This window comes from Anopheles nili, chromosome 2 (assembly GCF_943737925.1).
Source record: "Anopheles nili chromosome 2, idAnoNiliSN_F5_01, whole genome shotgun sequence".
NCBI lineage: Eukaryota > Metazoa > Arthropoda > Insecta > Diptera > Culicidae > Anopheles > Anopheles nili.
In genome coordinates, this window is record NC_071291.1 from 57,601,693 (window position 1) to 57,610,676 (window position 8,984).

Genomic DNA, 8,984 nt, shown 5'->3' on the forward strand with positions numbered 1-8,984 from the left:
GGTTGTTTGATTACCTTCTCTTCCACCACCCACCACCTCCCACTGGGGGGGGGGGGGGAGGGGAAACCGTTGCGAAGGGTGCGTGGTTTCGGCGTAAAGTAATAAAATTCGATCCCTTTAAGGGTTGCCGCTCTTGCGAAGCTAATCGCCAAAAGGGTCGACACCCAATCTATATTCAATCATTTCTTCTCATTTCGAAGTCAACAGCCGCCTGTCCTCCCTCCTTCCTCCTTCCTTCCTCCTCCATCACCCCCCACCCGCAGCTCATCACCAGCTCATGCCGGCAAACGCGCCATCTTTGCCGTTTTCACTAGATTATCGCTGACATGAAAGATTCGCCCCCGTGCTCCGTGCGCGACAGTTGTTTGCATATCGCCCTCGTCCTTTCGAAAGGGCGAGAACGCTTCGAGAACGCAAACACCCTCACACACCCACACCCTCGCTGGCACCACCCCCAACACCACCAGAGGGTGTGCGCCAAAGCGACCACTAAAAGGTCCCGAGTGGGTCGTGAAATTTGTTACCACCCACCCCCACGATAAGGGTTTACGAGTTTCCGTGCTTTTCCGCACGGTTTTCTGCACGAACTTCCCTCCGTTTTTCGTTCCTGACCCGTGCGGGTGGTGGCCCTTCGCTTCGGCAAAATATTGTGAACAAGCTAAAGCCCAGGCGCGAGTTTCCCGAGAACCTATTGTTACCTGAAAATTAATTGGCGGTAAAAAGGCTGGCCTATTGCCGTGCCGGGATGGTGCTGGTTGGCGTTTTTTTTTCTGTGTGTCTCCATTTTTCTTCTTCCCTTCTCGAACGATTTAATGACAAAACCATCACGCGGAAAGGTACGCTAAAGGATCCCTAAGGTGATGGATGGGCTTGTTGACTGTGGGCCGTATTTAATAATGAGAAATTATCAATCATCCTTCGCTCACCGCAGCATATTCTTCCTTGCGCCGCCTACGCAAACAGGCGCCCTTTTTCCGCGATTTTCCGGGCACTTCCATTCGTCGGGTGAACTGTTTTGTCAGGTAGAGGTCACAAACAAACGCACAACTCGAGTGAGCTTCTCTCGAGGGATCTGTCGAAGCTAATTAGGTAAACACAGCATCTGCGCCACCGGTCTAAGGGTTGGGCAATGTTGTTCCATTTTAAACATTTGTCGTACATCGTTTGGTCCTGGGTTTGGTGGTCGCTTATTTTTCTATTGCAACAGTTGATTTTCCGCGAACACAACACACGGTTTTGCTTCACCAGAACTCGATTAGAGATGTCAATTTCGGTTTGGCGAATATTTTAGGCATAGCAATCAGCGTGTGGGCTTATGTTTTGCGCTTGAATCGTTCAGTAGAAAACGCTGAACGTCGTGTAATGAATTCCATTCGAAAATAATTGGATACACACGCGCAGGGATTTCCTAGTGGGTTTTTTTTCCTTCTTCGAGCTCTATTAGTAGGCATCCGAAGAGCGAGACAACGCTGCAGTGAGTGCATTTGTGACTAAGAACAACCACTCGGCATGTAAAAATCGATCGACCTTTCCGGTGCTCCGGATGTTCCTGCCGGTGTTCGTATATTAAAAATTCAGTCCCATTCCTCGGTCCCAGTGGGGCGCGTTTTATTTTCGCTATAGGCACGTTCGTCCCACCGAATCAATATTTGCCTCTAAATATTGCAAAGCAGGTGGGGGCTTTCTTCTGCTCGATTGCGACGGCACCTGGCCGTTAATCCGGTGGAGAAAAAAAAACCTCCGTCAGGATGTCGACATGCAAGCCAACGGAACCGGCTTGAGCCAACGGAGTGTGTGGCTTGAGCAAGGACGATTTTTTTTTGCTGCCTTTTATTGGTGCCTATCCTTCCATTTCTTAGGCCGGAGACGGATTTTACAGCAGCACACCTCACCGTTGTGGATTTGGCAACCACGAGCGTGATTACGATTCGTTCGTGATGCGTTTCAAGTTGGTTGCCATCGCGCTTCCTGGCGAGCCGCGAGAAGTGGATCAATATTGATAAATTGATTTTCGATTGATTTTCCAAGCCAAACGTTCTGGCTGTTTCGCGAGCCCCACGTCAGCGCGTTGTGAAACAAATCCGTCCGATTGATTTCCAGCCCAGGTTCGCGGAACGGAACGGATGGGTTGGGTTTTTTGATTTATTTCTTTCGATCTCAAAACAAGCCCACTGGCCAGTACGTGGGTAATTGCACTGGGCTGCGCTTTGTACGACACCGCGCACACCTCCGTCCGGCAACTTCAATCAATCATTATGCTTAGGGTGGAAAGCTCACCGAAAGGAAAATCGATCGGCGGTGAAATAATCGATGCCCAACGGCAGCATAATCGCTCTCAGACGGTTTAGCTAAACAGGCGAAAATGGTTCGCCAGGTTTGCGACTACTGGGCCCCTTTGGTGTTACCGAGCCGTGTCGGCAAGCACATCGCATTAATGTATGCAGTCCATTAACCGAATCCGGTGCATTCCGTTTCTCATTGCATTTAGGGTGAAGCGAACGTGCTCTCGGCCATTGAACGGCGATCGAATGGATGGTGCGTTGGAGGTGGAATTTAACCACCAGGATGCCGGAATGGGCCTCTTCTAAGGGTGATCTTGCTGTCCCTAGTGGACGCGCATAGGAACATTGCGTAATGCAAGCGCAAAATGCTTAGCCGCAAGCCCGCTTAGGAGACGACGAGATCTCATCTCTTCGCAGGGCGACTCGGAGACTCAATTTACGAGGTGCCACTTTTCACAACCGCGCCACCCGGTGACAAATGGCGTGTGTTTTTTTTTCGTCTCCTGCCCTTACCCACATACACACACACACACAGAACTGACCCTGACCCAGAACGGTGGTGGTACACCAACTAGGCAGACGAGCTCGGACACCTCGTGGGGTGCAGACCCCGATATGGTTTTGGCCAACAGAACGCACGTGCCTTGGACCGTGTATGGTACCTGCGATGGCAAGAAAAAGGGCCCCTGACGCTACTGTTTGCGGTAGAGACGATCAACGTGAGAAGATTCCACCCTGATTTGATCTGATCGCTGTACGGTGGCAATCTCCAGTGTCGCGTATGTCACTAGTGCACGTACATGAGTGCGGTGTTCGCTTCTTTAAGCTGTTAGTTTCGTCACATCACGCGATAGGACCTTCGGTGCTTGTTAGAAGTAAAACGAACTTGGAGGCTACAGCTGGAAATTGAGCCTTTTGGAAGCTGGAAGATATACGCCTTTATATGTTAGGCTTTTGGAATGATAATTTTCACTATTTCTTATCTTTTACCAATCGTATAAACTGGTGAATTCAAGACTAAATCTACTGTACCTAATTGAATAATATATTTCTATCAATATATGAGCTATATATGAGAAATAAATCTATTTTAGAGGTAAAAATATGAGAGATGAATCTATATAATAAAACAGTAAAACAAAATTCCACCAGAATTATGTATTTAAAAAGATTGTTTTAGTATGAGATGAGCATAAACTGAAGCAGCCCGCAAATGCTGACCCTTTCAATAAGTTATTACACCAAAGAGACATCGAATATATTGCTGACGTAGACTCGTTTCCAAACCGGCAGATAAAGCGTGTAACCGAGCTTTAAGACGGATGTAATCTGACGGCAAAATAACAAAAAATAAGTACCTAACTAACATCTCAATTCGCTTTGCTCCGTAGTCCTCCTCGGAGGGTCTCAAAAGCACCCATCCGGCAGCAAACGTCCACCCGAACGGTCTTGCAGTGGAAAATGCAAGCGAAGAAAAAAAAAACACCAGCCACCCATAAATTGCGCCACGCAATGTGTCTTCCGCGAAAGGAAATGTACTGCCGGCTCCGGATGGGCTCGTTTTCCGCGCGCTCTAGAAGGAAAACCCTCAGCCGATTCCGTGTGTCACATGCGACGTGTGCCGTTCGCGCCACCACTAACAAACTCCCGTCCAAACCGCCATTACATCGTAATGCATATTTATGTTAATGTCTTCCGGTGGCAACATAAAAATGACTAATGTGAACCAAACGGTCCAAATGCAACCCAGAGCAAGCGGTCGTGGTGGAATTTTCCACGCGGTGGAAAACTCATTTCGGGCCTGTCATTCACCGCGATCGATTAGCGTTGCGACGGATCGACACTCGGCAGGTGGAATTAACTCCAAGCACGCCAATCCCACCGATGCACCCGAGTGCATCGATTCCGAATTTCCTTCAGGCGCACGAGTGCGCGCCCGGAAGTCGTTTCCGGTGAATAATTCACCAGCTCGCGACTTGAAGGGTGGGCATCCAGACAAAGCGGCAGCGAGCAGATCCTACAAATTGCTTCATGAATTTGTCATACATTAGCATCGGAACCGCCCTCGTGATCAGGTCCTTGCGCGAGGACTCAACCCGCAGAACACAAATCCATCTCGAGCGTGTCTCGGGAGGTTTTAAATCCAATTTCAGCTCACCGCACTTCGTGGCGCATTCTTGGTTCGGCTGGTTTGGCTGTGCCCGGTTTTGTTCGTTTTATTGGGTCTTCTTTATTGGCGCACACGAAGCGGAAGAAAGTGATGCTTTACGGCCCAGCAGTGTCCATCTTGTCTCGTGATGTAATTTACATTCCAACCGGGTACGAGTCTCAGAAGCACATTGACTGGCAGGTGTTTCGTTCGTGAGACGGAAAATCAACGACTCTGCGAGTCAGATAAGACGTTACATTCACGCTCCCGATCCGGATGGCTTCTCAAACATGGCGTATTGGTATCGCAAACCCCTTCGCAGTTAGTCGTCGGAGGTTGGAAGCCCTTTCGCGCCAGCTACCTCACGACCTACCTATGCCAGGGCCTCTGTCACAGACTAGGTCACCATATGAGCGGATGTTCCAGCGTCCGAGCTGGTGTGGAAGGGGCTCGCTCAAGGTTTTCAAGGGCGACCGGTTTCGGACGGGCAAGTCGACAAGCTGATCTCAAGTACACTCGGTTTACCCACTGCTACTCGGTAGTACGCTGGGTGGCCGCAGCTGATCACGGGGGCGCTGTGTGTTTCCGTGGGTTCGCGAGCCCACGACAGGGTGTCGAAGCGTTTCCAGGTCTTTGTGTAGTTGTTTTGAGGCGGAACAGGAGCGTTGGGTGGTTGGAATGTTACCGAAGCCGAGGCATCGGAAGCAGTGCACGGATTTGCATTTTTCATTGCTAGAAGATAAATTATACCGACTTCTAATCGTGACTATTGTGCGGGGTATGGGAATATGTGAACTTGTTTTATATAACATTTCGTTGAAGGTATTTTTCTTTATAAAATATCGTCCTTAGGTAGTGAAGTTTCCTATAAAATTACTTGCAATGATGGCATTCAGCTTAGTGAGTCTGATTAGCTATATGATTTTATTTAAAATGAGGATTTTTTAATTTCAGTCTTATTCTTAATCGAAAGTGTTGAGAATAAAGTCTAGGACCTGATCTTAAAGGGATTCACATACCTAAATTTTTAGATTTACAATAAACTCTCATTCAAAACGTAGATTTATCACGATCACTATTAATACAAGTAGTCGAATTTTATTCAATTTTAAGTCACCTAGTGAAGTTTACGAGGATTTTGCTCCACAAACCAACAACTTCCATCAATCTGTGGTCGGTACACTATTTTTTTGCCTCAATTTAACGCTTAATGAAACATCAATTCCCAATTTCCAAACACAACATACATTCATTGCAATGTCCCTCCCACACAAAGGCAACATAAATTTGCGTGAAATGAAAAAGATGACTGCTTCGGTAGCAATAACTGTTTATCTGCCAACCGCCGGCATGTAGCTGCACCACTCGAACATGTCGTTCAATTGCAGTCTAGTTTCGATGCGCTTCCAAACAACTCCCGGGCCCCTACGCTTGCCCACGTGGAGCTCGGTTTGCGTGACAATTTCAGCGCAAAATCATCGCAATTTCGGGTATACTGCTACAACCCACAGCGGCCACTACGGTGTCAAATGCGCACGAGAATGCATTCGCTTGATTGCACCCGTTCAGGTGTAGAACCGATCTCACAAAGGAACCTCACGTGGCCAAACGTCAATCAGGGAGTGGGATTGTTGTGTGTGTGGCTGTGCACCGTGGTAGGGGGTTTGGCGTTCAAACGTGCGCAAAAGGATCTCAGATAAGATACGCCACCGTAGCGCCACACCACACGTGTGTCGGGGGACATTTTCGGTCGCCGTAGTGCCACCGCTGGCAAATCAGGTCAAGTGTGACTTCTGTGACTTGAAAGTGTAATTATGTTACGCTGGAAGCACATCACGATCACGCTTGCGTTCGGTTTCCCGGCGGCGATGTGCCGCCGTACCGCAAATAATCGCACCGCTTTTGCTGTTGCGTAAAGGCCAAAGCTAGCGTGTGTTTTGGCACCGATGGGTGGTAATGTAAACGTATTTTCAAGCGCGATATCAAAATACCATTAGAAGGATCCTGTGCCCGGACCGACGATTACCGAGATCGGATGGCAATTTGGCTCATTTCGGCGGTTGATTGTGATTGTATGACCTTTTCGCGCGGGGGAGAATTGTTCGCAAAGAGGACACTGCTTATTGCAGGTTTTCGTCAACCGGTGATAATGGCAGGAAATAATAGCTGATAGCAGTTGTGTTCAGAGGAAGGTGAGATCTTCAACAAACCGCCCTACGGAGAGCGGTAAGATGCAGAAGTTCTCGGATTGCGAGGCACTTCGCTTTTGTTGCCATCAGACTACTCGAATCTCGAAATGCAAATCGTGTACAGGTGCCCTTGGTGCACCATTCTGATGGCAAACGGCACCAATAATGTGTTAAATTATATTTCCATCTCATTGCATGCGTAAGGAGTCATCTTCAAGGCAGAACGCATCCCGATGCGGCATTCGAAAGGCGAATGGTGACTAAATCAATTCCAATACCACACTTAACAAGCTTTATGGAAATGCAACGTACTAAATCATTGCATTTATTATGCAACGGATTCGTAGTAGGCGTTGACTTTTATTTTATTTGTCGTGGGAATTTATTTGTAAGGACCTTTCAGTTTACAAGCGTATTTCCGTTTCTGCAATTGTTGTGGCTAAAACACGTTGTACTTTTTTCAGTGAGTTTTTGTACAAGTAATTTTTACGAAAATAAAGCAATACATTTGCTCAACAGTGTATGGATGTCAAATCAAAGAGAAGGAGAAATAATATTGTTTTTTTAAGCCTGTAATCAATATAGTAATAGCGTAACCGTAATCAGATCTTCTCGGTTTTTGTGCCATTGATTTTTGTGCCCGAATCTCAATCCTTACATGACTGGCTGTTAATGCCTTCATTGAATTACGGCCGTAATGCTATCACATGTACATCAAAGATGCCCCATTAATCCGCTGGTGGTTTGAATTGTGAGCTTATTTTGAAGCACTCTTCCCATAACACAGACCGCTCGAGTACCAGCTTCGCTGTTGTTCAATGACGCAACATGACGAAGCTTTTAGCCCAAAGAAGCGCGCTTTTCGAGATTGATTTACCATTTAGCGACGAATTTACCGGCCGGACGTGTCGCTTTGTCTCTCTGGGACGCCCCTGGCCCTTGGCTCCATGGCTCGGCGCTCAAAACCCGCACCCGAAGGCCAAGGAAACCCTGGCCGGGCCGTATATTGTCACACACGGTGAGCTGCAGCCTTAACCTAGCTTGCCTACGCGCGCAATCATCATTTTAGGAATGTTGCAATACCGCTCTCATGCCGCTTATGTCACTGCGCCGGGGTTGCTATTTATTCTTGACATTAAAAGAAGGTAAAAAAAGGCGCACCGATAGCCCTATAGCGACCCGCGAGTGGCCAGGTGAAGATCGAGCCGTTAACTTGAAACAATCCTCGTGCGGCCGAAAAACACACACAAAAACCGGTGCGTCTTCGATGCGAACCGGTGTCAGGGGGAAAAATCATCCGTGGGGGTTGCTGTCGATCAAAAAAGGCACCCCATCATGTTGGGGTTTCATCCCGTTTAATTCACAACCAATTAGTTGTCCGACCAATTCGATCCGATGCCGTGCGTTTCCTTTCCCGAACCGCACGACGGCCAACGAGCGAACGAGAATTAAATAACCGTGGTTGTATCATGTGAGGAGCATTTTTTTTTTCGTTGCTTACTCTCATCTATATTTTCCGCCACGGATGATGGGCCGTTACAGGGCCACACCGTCGACCGTGAAAGATGACCAATGTCAATGTTGCACGTGAATGGAAGCGCTCACGGGCTCTCTAGGGGTCAGCTAATTATGTGTGCTGTTGGCGAATTTTCGTTCTGAAGGCAACCCAAACGACCCACGTGGCTTTAAGGGGCAAACATTAGCAAACCCATGAGCACGTTGTAAGTTGAAGCACTTTTTAGTGAATTAAATCAACGCACACTTAATGCAGGTTTTAATGTAGTTGGAAGTAAAATATTTAACTCGACGGGCCCATCTAAATCGCATCCTTTCAAAGTTTCACTCAACTATTGATTGAAAGCTTTGATGTTTATGAATCGTTTACGTAAATAGTTCATTGAAAGTGCGCTCGTTTGAGCGTCCCGTTTTAATCGGATTCCATACATCCCATGTTGAGGTACCGGGTCCTTAAGTTTCCGTTCAGAAACTGCCCTTGTCGTCCTGAGCACTCAAGGACACGTGCTAACGGATCGTGCAAACGAATTTCCACATCCCAGGCGCCGAGAAGCAACAATGAACCTGTTCCAAAATATACGAACCAAACCCACCCACACAAGGACGGGTGTAAGTGTGCCCGAAGATCCCGGTAGTAACCCGGAAAAAGGGACCTGCAAGCAAAAAAGGGGATGGTTGGTGACGATTGTTTAACAACACGACCAATCTGCGGTTTGCCGAGGCGAGGCGACTTCAAACGAGTGGCATTTTGTTGGAAAATTTATTACCCTGCTTTCTCATCCCCGCGTCCGGAAACTGGCGGAGGAAAAATCCACAAAACCGGCGGTTGTGCGTCAGTTAACGATTTGC